This window comes from Cervus elaphus, chromosome 8 (genome assembly GCF_910594005.1).
Source record: "Cervus elaphus chromosome 8, mCerEla1.1, whole genome shotgun sequence".
In the NCBI taxonomy this organism is placed as follows: Eukaryota; Metazoa; Chordata; class Mammalia; order Artiodactyla; family Cervidae; genus Cervus; species Cervus elaphus.
Window position 1 is genome coordinate 30,659,014 of NC_057822.1, and position 14,848 is coordinate 30,673,861.

At 40.5% G+C, this 14,848-nt stretch overlaps 1 pseudogene; it reads right to left on the bottom strand.

Annotated features, from left to right (window-relative positions):
• Positions 1 to 2,789: 2,789 nt before the first annotated feature.
• Positions 2,790 to 2,906, bottom strand: LOC122699012 (annotated as a pseudogene).
• Positions 2,907 to 14,848: the final 11,942 nt, after the last annotated feature.

Genomic DNA, 14,848 nt, shown 5'->3' on the forward strand with positions numbered 1-14,848 from the left:
GATGACCCCTTATATCTCCCTAGGTTGAAATTTGCTGATTTCTATTCAACGCATGGAGCCTGCCCTATGTAGCACTAAACTTAGCTACAACTCCTTATTAGATCTTCTTGTTCAACCATTGCTGTACTCAGTGTATTCATTGTTGTTCAACCAATGCTGTTCAACCAATGCTTGCCTGCCCTATGTAGCACTATGTAAACTTAGGTCCAGGTCCTTATTAGGTCTTCTTGTTCAACCATTGCTGGACAGCTGATCGTTAGCTGTGCTCTGGAATTAGAAGTCTGCACTCCAGGATTTCTCTGTGTCATGATAGTGCCTTGTCAATAACGTTCTTCTGCAACTGCACTTGGGAAATTTTGCTGTAGACTGGATGTTCCTGAATGGAACTCATTCATTCAGCTAATAATTTGGTGCCCATTCTACGTGCTCAACATTATGGTAGGAGTTGGATGTTCAGTAGTGAAAAAAAAAAAAAATATATATATATATATAAAATAGAGAAATATAAATTTTAAGTTTTGATTTATCTATTTTTATTGAAGTGTGGTTGATTTACAATGTTGTATTCGTTTCATGTGTATAGCAAGGTGATTCTCACACACACCCCCCCACACACATACACATATTCTTTTTCAGATTCTTTTCCATTATAGGTTATCACAAGGCACTGAATATAGTTCCCTGTACTATACAGTGTGCCCTTATTTATCAATTTTGTAATAGTAGTATGTATCTATTAATTCCAGACTCCTAATTAATCCCCCCTTTCCACTTTGTTAACCATAAATTTGTTTTCTATGTCTGTGAGTCTGTTTCTGTGTTGTAAACAGATTCAGTTGTATTATTAAGATTCCATATATAAGTGATATTTGTCTTTCACACAGTATGATAATCTCTGGGTCTATCCATGTTGTTACAGATGGCATTATTTCATTCTTTTTATGACTGAGTAGTATTCAGTTATATACATGTACCATATTTTCTCTGTCAATAGACATTTAGGTTGCTTCCATGTCTTGGCTATTATAAATAGTGCCTCTATGAACATTGGGGTGAATGTATCTTTTTGAATTAGAGTTTTCCTCTTTTCCAGATATATGCCCAGGAGTGGGATTGTTGGATCATATGGCAACTCTATTTTTAGTTTTTAAGGAACCTCCATACTGTTTTCCATAGTGGCTATACCAGTTTATATTCCCACCAGCACAATAGGAGGCTTCCCTTTTCTCTGCGCCCTCTCCAGCATAAAATTCTCCATTATTTTAAGTGCTCACAAGGATAAGGTCATGGTACTAAAGGCATGTAAGAAAGGAAGAAAAGGACATCTAAGGGGGAAAAAAAAAGACATTTCTATAGTTACGCATTTCAAAAGAGGTTGTTGATAAGATGACCTTTGTGGATGTTATCGCCTCTCTCTCTCTCTCTCTCTCTCTCTCTCTCACACACACACACACACACACTGGTCTTTTAGTTCATGGCTTGTGTTAGTTCAGGTTCTCAGAGAAGAAGATGCCAAGACACAGTAAAACATGCATGAGATGTCTGGAGAATGTGCCCATGGAGGATAAAGGGCAGGGAGCCCAAGAAGGCATCCATAGCCTTCAGACCACGATGGTGTCTGACACCTGTAGAAGAGGGAGGGAGAGAGGAAGGGACAGGAAACACCTCTTTCCAAAAGAGGTTTTGCTCAGTCACAGCTGTCACGTCAGTCGGTCCACAAGTCTTTTAGTTTGGCCTCTGATTTTCTGGTGGCTCAGACAATAAAAATCACTGCAGATGGTGACTGCAACCATGAAATTAAAAGACGCTTGCTCCTTGGAAGAAAAGCTATGACAAACCTAGACAGAGTATTAAAAAGCAGAGACATTACTTTGCCAATAAAGGTCCACATAGTCAAAGCTATGGTTTTTCCAGTAGTCATGTATGGATGTGAGAGTTGGACCGTAAAGAAGGCTGAGTGTTGAAGAATTGATGCTTTTGAACTGTGGTGTTGGAGAAGACTCTTGAGAGTCCCCTGGACTGCAAGGAGATCCAACCAGTCCATCCAAAAGAAAATCCTGAATAGTCATTGGAAGGACTGATGCTGAGGCTGAAGCTCCAATACTTTGGCTGCCTGATGTGAAGAGCTGACTCATTAGAAAAGACCCTGATGCTGAGAAAGATTGAAGGCAGGAGGAGAAGGGGATGACAAAAGACAAGATGGTTGGGTGGCATCACTGACTCGATGGACATGAGTTTGTGCAAGCTCCAGGAGATGGTGAAGGACAGGGAAGTCTCGCGTGCTGTAGTCCATGGGGTCACAAAGAGTTGGGCACGACTGAGTGACTGAACAACAGATGGTAAAGAATCCACCTGCAGTGTGGGAGACCTGGGTTCAGTCCCTGCATTGGGAAGATGCCCTGGAGAAGGAAATGGTAACCCACTCCAGTATTCTTGCCTGGAGAATTCCATGGACAGAAGAGCCTGGCAGGCTATAGTCCATGGGCTTGCAAAGAGTCAGACACAACTGAGTGACTAACACATATATATTTTGATTTCCAGTGGAATACAGACACACTTCAAAACTCCCCTTTTAAAAGCCTTTTAAAAATCAGACACCGTGTTCTTAAGATAAAAGCCTAAAAAAAGAAGCCATCTTTGTTTCATGTCAACATTGAAATTAGAGTATTAAGTCAATACAACTGATAATTTAAAAGCTTAAGGTATGAGGAAAGTATCAGCTCTATAGTCCTGGAAGCAAACTTTATGTTCACCAGTACACCCCCATCACTTGAATCTCTTTTCAATGTCATGTTCCTTCTTATCTCTTATCATACTGAGCAAAGAGTTATGGGTTGCAAAACAGGATTTCTTTTTGCACCTATCTATAAATCTTTGTCTACAAATTAAAAACAAACAGAAGTGCTCTCCCATTTGTTTTTAACAAACACTACCAGGTGCTTGGCTCAAAAGTGTCCCCTTGTGGTTAATGGTGGAACACCGGCCTGTCTGAGCAGCACCTTTTTGGGTTTCTAAGATCTGGCTGCGGAGCTTCAACTTGAGCTGTGGTTTCCTCTCGGGATTTCTTCTCCACTCCTAGTTTACAAGGGTTCTACTTCACCAAGTGGCTGTTCATTGAAATAAGGAAGGTTTGAACCATACTTAAAAAAGTCATATTAGATCAAAAGCTAGTGGTTATATCATTAGCCCTTGTTTTGAGACAGTCATCTAAAGGGATACTTATCTCCAGTTATCTAAAGGGATATTTTGAATCTTGTGGACAACACTGTTTGTGACTTGTGTGGCAACTAAATCCATCTGTTGGTTAGCCCAGTCATGCCCCTCTGAGTAAGAGGCACGCCTGCCCTCTGCCCTAGTAGGAGTTCAGATTGTGGGGACCTGCCAGGCCCTGATGCTTTCATCAGCAGCACTGCATTCCTGGGATCTCCTGATTCCTCCTCTGCCCTCTCACCTGCTTCTCAAAGGTGAGCCTCCTCACCTTTGCTCAGCCTCCAAACCTACTCTTCTGGAGGCTGTCAGTTCTCTAAAAGGAAACATTTCGAAAGTCCCTTCTGATTGAAGCCACTTGGCTGAGGTTGCTATTAAGTGAAAGTGTTTTGGCTCAGTCATGTCCAACTCTTTGTGACCCCATGGACTGTAGCCTGCCAGGGTCCTCTGTCGATGGAATTCTCCAGGCAAGAGTACTGGAGTGGCTAGCCATTTCCTTCTCCAGGGGATCTTCCCGACCCAGGAATTGAACCTGAGTCTCCTGCATTGGCAGACGGGTTCTTTACCACTGAGCCACCAAAGAAGCCCTGAGGTTATTAATAACCTTTATGTTTATTGCTTCCTTGTATCCTCTCCCCCTTCCTATTTTGTCCTTTACTGTCCATTTCTGCAGAGCTCTTGGTGGGCTCTCTTTCCATGAGTTATGGATTTTAGAGTCTGCTGGAGTCCCAGCTGTCTGGGTTCAAATCCTAGCTTCTACCACTTAATTACTCTGGTGATAGCTTTGAGATAATTGAGGAATTTGAATGTGGATTGTGTATTAGTAGGTAATGTCAAATAATTACTGGTCATTTTGTTAGATTTGCTAATGGCATGGTAGTTACATTTTTTTTTTTAATGCCTTTACCCATTAGGGAAGAAATATTGGTATTGGGATTTGCCTTAAAATACTCCAGTTTAGGAAAAAATGGTGGTGGGGAGGCAGGAAGCAGATGAAACAACATTGGAAGCATGGTAGTCATTGTTAAAGCAAGGTGACAGATACTCTATATGCTATATATACAGTATATATATACAGTATATGGCTGATCCTACTATTCTCTCTGCCTCTGGAAAAATTTAGAAATTCCCCAAATAAAAAATAGTATATAGATGATCTTATTTGCAAGACAGAAATAGAAACACAGATGTAGGGAACAAACATATGGACACCAAGTGGGGAAAGAAAGGTGGGATTAATTGGGAGATTGGGATTGACATATACATACTTGATACTATGTATGAGGTGGCTCAGTGGTAAAGAGTCTGCCTGCATTGCAGGAGACCTGGGTTCGATCCCTGGGTCTGGAAGATCCCCTCGAGGAGGGCATGGCAAACCACTCCAGTATTCTTGCCTGGAGAATCCCATGGACAGAGGAGTGTGGCAGGCTACAGTCCATGGGGTCGCAGAGTCAGAAAGGACTGAAGTGACTTAGCATGCATGCCTGCATAACTTAGATAGCTAATGAGAACCTACTGCATAGCACAGGAAACTACTCAGTGTTGGCCTAAATACGAAGAATATCCAAAAAGAGGGGATATAGGTATGCATAGAGCTGATTCACTTTGCTCTGCAGTAGAAGCTAATACAACCTCGTAAAGCAATTACGCTCCAATAAGATTTTAAAAAATAAACAATTACAAAATAAAAATGATCTCATTAATTACTTGGATAGAGGCTGACATGAGCAAGAGTTAATTGATTATAAATAAGGGTTATTTGGGAGAAACAGGAGGACTTTTTATTGGACAGCGAGTGGTTTATGTGGCAGAGGCCATGGGAGACCAGGTTCCAAATGGAATGTATTTGGTGATACAAAGTCATTGCTTCTTAAACTGAATTCTTCACTGTAGACCTTGGATGTAACCCATCTAAGCTCCTGGCCAGCCTCCCACACTGGCTTAGTCAACATGACCAGTTAGTTCTAGTATAAGCCAGTTGAGTGAACATGGAGGGTTGCAAGAGAAGGACTCTAGTTCATCTGATATTCTGCTGACGCTGATATACCTGAGTTTCTGTATTTGAATGGGGACATGATGTCCAGTTGGTAAATATGGAAAAACTCAAATCAGCAAAGTAAAAACAATATTCCTGGTTTCTCTTGCATATTTTGAATCATTCCGTTTCTTTTTTCGTCTGTCCTGACTGAATCACACATTTATTTAGAGTTTGTAGTTCTAAGTATGACTCAACAGAATCGCCTTCTTTCAAATGCTACCAATTACCATGGACTTAAATAGCAAAGATTTTTTAAAAAGTCATTTCTATGGGTGATTCAGAATAGATGTTAATCAGAATTCCTTACCCTGTAATTTTAACACTCTGAAGTAAGAGCTATAGAGCAAATCTTTGCTTCGTTAGGTTTCTTCAGCTTCTTCTTAAACCAAGAAATATGGTCTATTTCTTCCTGCAAGAAGATTCACTTGTGAGGCATTGAGTGTGGATTTGGGGTTGGTGGGATTGACTGTGGCGAGAAGGGAAAAGAGATGGAGCAGCCTTCTCCTCTACATTGTTGAGATGGAGATTAGGGGACCTCAGAGGGTGGCTACCTTTATCTGACTCTTACTAATTAGTTCTTACTATTTCATTTGGAGAAATGAAATTAGATTTCAGTGGATACAGGAGTACATTTTGCTGAACAAGCAAAGTGTGTGTGTGTGTGTGTGTGTGTGTGTGTGTGTGTGTAGGAATGGGCCTTGTAGTTGGCTTTTGAGCTCAAACTGGAGAATAGAAAATACACTGCCCACAAAAGTTAAACTACAGAATCACTAATGATGGGTAATAATAACTAGCATTTATTGAGTGATTACTATATGCCAGACAGTGCCAAGCACCTTCCATGAATGATCTTATTTTAACCATACAAAAACCATGTGAGGTAGGTTTCATCAGTAACAGTATTTTACGATGAGGAAACTGGCATAAACGATCAAGTAACTTGTTTAAGATCTTAGTTAGCAAATGGCAGAAGTAGAATTTGAATGAAAGGAGTTTAGCTTTAGAGCCTGTGACCAATGCAATATGCTGAGAATGACCAGAACCAAGACATCAAGAAATAATTATTGAAATAAAATTTTGAAAAAATTTTAATGGAACGATTTGAACACACATTAAGTAAAGAAAATAGTATCATCATGCCCCAACCCAGTTTTAATAATGATCTATATTTTTCTAAAATTTCCTCTCTCCTACTTGATTTTTAAGTATTTTAGGGCAAATTCCAAATGTCCTGTCATTTCTCAGAAAGTTAATTTTAATCTAATTGAAAATATTAATGTGAACGGAAAAACATAGATCACTCTCAAACGTGGGACAGTGATTCACCCTGATAGCATATGAAAAACCCACGTGGTCACCAGCAGTAGTGCTCACCGACCACTGGCCATAAGACACACGCCCCCTCCTTGGGCTGCAAATGTCTGCTTTGCTCGGCGTCTTGCTTGGTGTATACATCCCTCTTTTGCAGAAGGATACACCAGACTCTCAGTGCTAAATTAAACCACTTCCCTTTCCTCCAAAACCATGTCCAAAAATAAATAAATTTTGATTTTCTGGGCAGCTTTGACAAAGGGAACTAATGGGCTGGTCTGGTGCATAGGAATTTTCAGCCAGCTTGAGAGTTGTGTGCAAGTCTAGGCTATACCCTTCAACTTCTGGTGAGTTTGTGAGCATGACTCAGCATCCCTGAATTCTGAGAACTCTGGAGAGACAGACACAAGTTTGAGTCAGGTTTGTTACTAGACCTGGAGCGCCACTTCCTGCCTGGTTTTAATCATTTGCCTTGTCTGCTCTAACTTAGCAGCCTCAATCCTTCTTCTGTTTTTTCTTTTTAGTATTTATTTATTTATTATTTGGCTGCATCAGGTCTTAGTTGTGGCATGTGGGATCTTTCATTTTCAAACTTCAAGTATGTTTGAGAAAATATCTAGAATATAGCAAGATCAAGTAGAATTAAATTAATACATAGTAACTGGGAAAACATCAAGATATGACATTTAAATCCTGCCTAGAAAGATCAAGTAGAAACTTTGCTGATGATTTGTATATATTTTTGGATTGTCTAAGTTTTTTGGGTTCAATTCATAAAAGGCATCTTTGGTTTACAAACAGCACACTTCAAATGTAGTTTATTTCAACCTAAAGCACATGTTTTATATTTACATGAAATTTTAGCTAGTTATTTTTAGTGAAAGATATAAATTGTTGTATGGAATTCAAAATGCCATGCTTTACATTTAAAATTTTTAGCATGAAGAAGTTGTACTGAAGGAAAAAAAAGGAACATTGCATTCTTGAAAATTCAGGTAAACATTAAAATTTTAAACTCCCTTATATAGTATGTTATAGCAAATAGATGGGGAAATGGTGGAAACAGTGACTGACTTTATTTTTCTGGGCTCCAGAATCACTGCAGATGGTGATTGCAGCCATGAAATTAAAAGATGCTTACTCCTTGGAAGGAAAGTTGTGACCAACCTAGATAGCAAATTAAAAAGCAGAGACATTACTTTGTCAACAAAGGTCCGTCTAGTCAAGGCTATGGTTTTTCCAGTGGTCATGTATGGATGTGGGAGTTGGACTGTAAAAAAAGCTGAGTGCTGAAGAACTGATGCTTTTGAACTGTGGTGTTGGAGAAGACTCTTGAGAGTCCCTTGGACTGCAAGGAAATCCAACCAGTCCATCCTAAAGGAGATCAGTCCTGGGTGTTCATTGGAAGGACTGATATTGAAGCTGAAACTCCAGTCCTTTGGCCACCTGATGCAAAGAGCTGACTCATTTGAAAAGACCCTGATGCTGGGAAAGATTGAGGGCAGGAGGAGAAGGGGACGACAGAGGATGAGATGGCTGGATGGCATCACTGACTCAATGGACATGGGTTTGGGTAGACTCAGGGAGTTGGTGATGGACAGGGAGGCCTGGTGTGCTGCGGTCCATGGGGTCGCAAAGAGTCGGACACGACTGAGCGACTGAACTGAACTGAACTGAAATGTGTTTTGAAATTTAGAAAGCATTTTATACAAAATATTCAAATTTGGAATGCTTTAGAAAAAATGAAATTTATAAGTGGTTCTTTTTTCAGAGAGGATGGAAGACAGGATAGTTGATTTGACTCTCACTTGTCTAGAACATGAACTTTGGCTATTTCTTATTTTCCAAAACCAAACACATTAAAGGAAAACAATCAGATGCAGTTATTCATGTTTTACCAATAAAAGATGAATGATTTTCATCAAGTATTTTTAAAAATTGTTTGTTTGGAGTGTGCCTTTCCAAATCATTCTGGAGATTCTAAAATCTCTGAACATTATTTTTTATTTCAACAAATTTTTAAGGCTGTGTGAATCACAATATTTCAAACTTCTTTTGAAGGAAAATACCCTCTAGTTTTAAATAGAAATTACTTGTCACATTTAAATGAGTTGCTTATAGTTATACATAATTTTGATTTATTCAGTGTCTGCTTGACAAGGATGCTTGATTTTTAAAACAAATAGTAGTAGCTGACTTGCCTTGTGTAATCTAAATTTGCTTTGAGGACAGAGTAACAACATTTTGATAACACCTAGTTACTCAGAAGGGGCTTCCCCGGTGGCTCAGTGGTAAAGAATCTGCCTGTCCATGCAGGAGACTCAGGGTTTGATCCCTTGGTCTGGAAGATCCCCTGGAGAAGAAAATGGCAACCTGTTCCAGTATTCTAGCCTGAGAAATCTCATGGACAGAGGAGCCTGACCAGCTACACCCCATGAGGTCGCAAAGAGTCAGATATGACTTAGGGACTAACCGAGTTACTCGAAAGTGAAGGCTCCTGCAGTAGAGGGTTAGTTTTAATATAACAAACTGCTTCCAAAGAAGAGGTTTTTTTAAAACTAATTTTTAAAAAGTGGAGGTGACATTGACATAAAACTAGCAATTTTTAAATGAACGATTCAGTGGCATTTAGTATGTCCACAGTGTTCTGCAACCACCACCTCTATTTAGTCCCAAAATATTCCCAAAGGGAAGCTCCATAAAGCAGTTGCTCTGCATTTCCCCGCTCTGCAGCCCTGGCAACAATCAGGCAGAGTTCTGTCCCTCTGGATTTATCCACTCTGGGATATGTCATGTATATGGAATTGTACAATATGTGATCCTTGGTGTCTAGCTTTTTTCATGTACCATAATGCTTTTGAGGTTCATCCAAATTGTGGCATGCATTTTTAATCAGTTTATGTAGGTGAGATTGCCTCCACCGTTGGACAGAATTCTCTTAACCTTATTTATAGAATGTTCCTTCTTAAGAGCAAAAGGATTTTGTGATAATGCCTAGAGGACTTAATATGTTTTACCACGATAAAAGGAGGAAGAAAATAAAGATCAGCCTACCTCACTCTGAAGTAATCTGATACTAGAATTCTTGGCATTTTCAGAGGAAGGAAATTCTGAGCTCATGGAATGACCAGGGGTATAGATTTAGGTCTCGGGGTTACCAGGCAATGGATGCTATGATGTGCCACCCAGATCTTCCCCAGGAGGAAAGGAGTTACTGGGGCGACTACTGGAAGTGCTGCTAGCAGTCAGCCCTCAGCAGCTACCAGCTCCCTGCCAGCCAGTCTCAGCTGGAGAGCTGCCCTAGCCAAGGTTATGTTCCCTTTCCAGGTGGCTCTCATCCAGAGGTTGATATCATGGAGGTAGAAAGGCTAAGCCCTCTTGTACCAACACAGAACAGCTCAGCCGTGAAGTCCCCATAGAGCTGGCTGAGACCCAGCCCTGCTCCCTTTTCTTCCCTCCCCTTCCACAGGTGTTGATTCCATGAGTGCTCCTCACTAAGCCTCCTATACCTCTGAGTACTCCCAGCTAGACCTCCTGTAAGACATGCTCTCCACTGTTTGTTGTTTAGTCCCTAAGTCATGTCTGATTCTTTGCAACCCCAGAGACTGTAGCCTGCCAGGTTCCTCTGTCTGTGGGATTTTCCAGGCAAGAATACTGGAGTGGGTTGCCATTTCCTTCTCCAGGGGATTTTCCTGACCCAGGGATGGAACCTATGTCTCCTGCATTGGCAGGTAGATTCTTAACCACTGAGCTATCTGGGAAGCCCTGTGCTTTCCATTATGCCTCCTGTAAGCCCTGAGTGATTCCTGCTGATATTCTGTAAACTCATTCCATCTCAGAGTCTGCTTCCCTGGAAACCCAATGTATAGTCCCAAATTTTGCATGGTTCCACGAGGCATTCCAGGAGTGAAGTCAGGCACCTTCTCTAAGCTGAGAAGCTTAGCTTTTTCCTACTGGAGACTTGCTCTTGTACCAGAGATCATCTCTCCAAGTTAAAATAAGTTCTCCTTTCAAGGTCTTTAAAGCAACGTCTCTTCTGGATATTGGATGGGGAGTAATTAAGGATTTTTTTTTTATTTGTTAAGTCTTATTTGAGTTGGACTACAAAGAAAACTGAGCACCAAAGAATTGATACTTTTGAACTGTGGTGTTGGAGAAGACTCTTGAGAGTCCCTTGGACAGCAAGGAGATCCAACCAGTCCATCCTAAAGGAGATCAGTCCTGAATATTCATTGGAAGGACTGATGCTGAAGCTGAAACTCCAATACTTTGGCCACCTGATGCAAAGAGCTGACTCATTTGAAAAGACCCTGGTGCCGGGAAAGACTGAAGGCAGGAGGAGAAGGGGACGACAGAGGATGAGGTGGTTGGATGGCATCACCAACTCAATGGACATGAGTTTGAGCAAGCTCCGGGAGTTAATGATGGACAGGGAGGCCTGGTGTGCTGCAGTCCATGGGGTCGCAAAGAGTTGGACACGACTGAGCGACTGAACTGATTTCCCACGGAAATCATTCCCCCATCTGGCCAAGATGTGCATGTTCAAGGGTTCTTTCGCCTTGTCAAGGACCTCAGTAGTGCTAGGAATCAGGAAGGGGATATACTTAAATTTGGGGTTAAATTGTTATACCAGTTCCTCATTTTTATAATACATTTTCTAGAGGCAGAAAACCATCAGTGTTTAATATGACCTGAGCAAGGATGGGTCTCCGTTTAACTGAGGAGTCCTTATGATTAAAGTAGCCTATAGACCAAAAAAAAAAAACAAAACACGGGGCAACTTATCCTTATAGGGAGTATAGGAAGGATGTACACAGAGGGTGGTCTATGTAAAACCCTGCCTGAAGTGACGAACGCCTTTCAAGATTGGAACAGGGCAGGCAGAGCTGATGTGGGGTTCAGCAAGGGAAGGGAGAACGGAGTTTACAGACTTAAGTAGCAGTCTTTACAGTCATAGGAAAGGACCCTCATGGCTTACACTGAAAAGAGCCTCAACTCCAGCCAAGCGGAGCATTAAGCATCTATAGACTTGCTGAGTTTCACTCTTTCCTTGTCCAAATACCGGCATATGGTGCTATTCTGTGATGGAGGAGCGAAGACCACCTCCCTTCAGATACGACTCACTGCCGATGGTCTTCTGGTACTGGCCTCTGTCCTTCCTGCTCCATCCTGTGTGTCCCAGCCTGTCCCCACCCCTGCTCCTCACACTCATACTCAGCCTCCATCTCTGTGTAGAACAATGTAGTTCTCTTTTCCCCCTTTTCTACACCGTTTATCAGAGGGAATCTTTACACAGCCCAACGACCTATTAACACCTTTCACCAAATGAAGACAGTTCTTTTTTTATTATTATTATTGTTGATAGCAGTTTTATTTGTAATAGACAAAAACAGGAAATAACCCAGATATTATCCAACGGATGAATGGATAAACAAACTGTGATCCGTTAAAATAAAAAGGAGCAAACTTACTGATACACTTAACAACCCAGATGGATTTTTAGAGAGCTAAGCTCAGTGAGAAAAGCCATCCCGAAGGCTATATATTGTGTGGTTTCATTTGTATAACATTTTGGGATTTTTGGCTGCACCTCCATGGCTTGCAAGATCCTAGTTCCCCCAGCAGGGATCGAACTTGTGCCCCCTGCCATGAAAGCTCAGAGTCCTAACCACTGGTCCTCCAGGGAAGTTCTTTACATAATATTTTTGAGATGACAGTTAACACAAGTGGAGTACAGAATAGTGGTTGCCAAAGGTTGATGAGAGGGTGGAGCAGGAAGGAAACAGGTGTGTCTGTGAAGAGCAACCTGCAGGATTCTTGAGTCTATGGAAACGTTCTGTATTGAGATGAGCTGCGTCGGTGTCAATATCCTGCTTGGGATATGTGCCACATATTTCCCACAAGATGGGAAAACTCAAATCTCTCTGCATTATTTCTTATAATTATCTCAAAATAAAAGGTTTAACATAAAAAACCTAAATGAATGAGATTATAACAGATTCTGTATTGGGGAAAAGAGTTGATGTAAAGGACAATATTGGGGCAACTGGTGAAGTTTGAATATTGATTGTATATGCTTAAAAATAATGTTGTATTAATGTTAAATTCTTTGAACTTGATAATAATTACACTGGGGTTATATAAGAACATATTTTAGGTCTGGCAGATACATTAGATTATTTAGGGCTGATGAATCTTGATTGCTGCAATTTTATCTCAAATATGCCAAAAAAAAGAAAAAAACTGACAACATATATAGATATAGGGGCGTGTAGGTGTGTATAAAAGAGAAAAACAATAAAGCCAAATGTGCCAAAATGTTCTTCTGGGAAATTGTACGCATACCTTTGAATCTATGTCTTACAGCTGTTTCAAAGATATTAAATTTTATTTAATTTATTAAATTTGATTTATTAGATTATTTTTATTTATTTAATAAATAAATTTATTAAATAAATAAATGTATTAAAGTTGACAAAGTGCAAAATAAAATATTAAAATGCAAAACCCAAAGCACTTCCACTTTAATCATTTTACCTACATTTCTCCTTTTATATAAGTCAAGAAATATATGTAATAGCCTCTGCTTTCTATGTTTTTCAAGCTAACAAATCTAGTAGCAATGGTTAATAAGATCGAATGAAAGATTAAAGAGTAACCAGTGCTGTTTAGCCCATGCAAGTCAAGAGAAGAGAGGACTTATTGCTCAGTTGAGCAGTGCCCTATACAGGTTTAGAGTTTAGCCTTGCACCAGTTTAAACCTCTAAACTGAACACTACAATTCAATTGGCCCTTTAAGCTAAGGCTCCTTAGCCCCATCTCCAGAGAAACTGTAGTTCATTTACAACAGAGGCCCACGAGGTGGCAGCATGGAGCACTACAGGGGGTTTATATGTAACCTTCATGGGAAATTTCAGTTCAGTTCAGTTCAGTCGCTCAGCTGTGTGCGAGTCTTTGTGACCCCATGGACTGCAGCACGTCAGGCTTCCCTGTCCATCACCAACTCCCAGAGCTTGCTCAAACTTATGTCCATCGAGTCGGTGATGCCATCCAAACATCTCATCCTCTGTCGTCCCCTTCTCCTCCTGCCCTCAATCTTTCCCAGCATTAGGGTCCTTTCCAGTGAGTCAGTTCTTTGCATCAGGTGGCCAAAGTATTGGAGCTTCAGCTTCAGCATCAGTCCTTCCAGTGAATATTCAGGACTGATGGGGAGATTTACCTAGTCCTTTTACAGTGGTAGAACTTGTGTGGAGAAGTTGCAGAGTTCTGGTCTGTTTATGTATCTCTGTGGGTGTTGTGGAGAAAGAGGTAATATCAATGAATGGGAAACTGAAGAATCATTGGCATAAATTTGGTTGTCTATTAACACTCATATTGGTAGGATCTGGGTTTAAGTTGGGGCAAACTTTCAGGGGCCTTTCATAGCAAATGTGAAAGGTGGTCATGTTTTCTCCGTTACTGTAGTTTTTGATGCATGTCCTATACAACTTTGTGTCACCTTGTGTATAGCAGATGTTTAATAAGTATTTATTTATTTTTTTGGTGCGTCAGGCTGCCTCCCTTTATTCAGATAAAATAGCTGTATGTTTTGATGAGTGTTAACAACCAGCCTCCAGTTTATTACACCTACAAGACAGTGATTAATGCTGCTTCAGAATTATCAAATTTTCTGCTATTGAAAAGTGAAAGTGTTAGTCGCTCATTCGTGTCCAATTCTTTGTGACCCATGGACTGTATAGCCTGCTAGGCTCCTCTGTCTATGTAATTCTCCAGGCAAGAATATTGGAGTGGGTAGCCAATCCCTTCTCCAGGGATCTTCCTGACCCAGAGATCAAGCCCTGGTCTCCTGCGTTACAGGCGGATTCTTTACCATCTGAGCCACCAACACTGATAAATGTTTATTAAGGTGAGTTTAATTGGATTAAGAATAATTGTGGCATGATGGAAGGGTCTGAGTTTATGTTTAACTTTAGTTAGGTGGAATTTAGAGAGACTTTAGAAAATGTAGAATTCTCGGGATTGTAGGAGTAGGTGGTCTTCCAGAGGTGGGAAAAGGTCTGATTCTAGATTACATCTGAAGATGTGAGAATTGAAGCTACTCTGGGTATCTGAAAAATGTTTATTGTAGCAGAATAGTTAGTATGACAATAGAGTTAGATAAATGCATAGTTAGATGTGGGAATATAGTTAGAGTGGGGATATTGTTAGAAGGAGCAGTATAATTAGCTGTGGGAACATAGTTGGCTTATGGCAAGGTAGCTGGCTGTGGAAGCATAGTTAGTAAAGGTATGA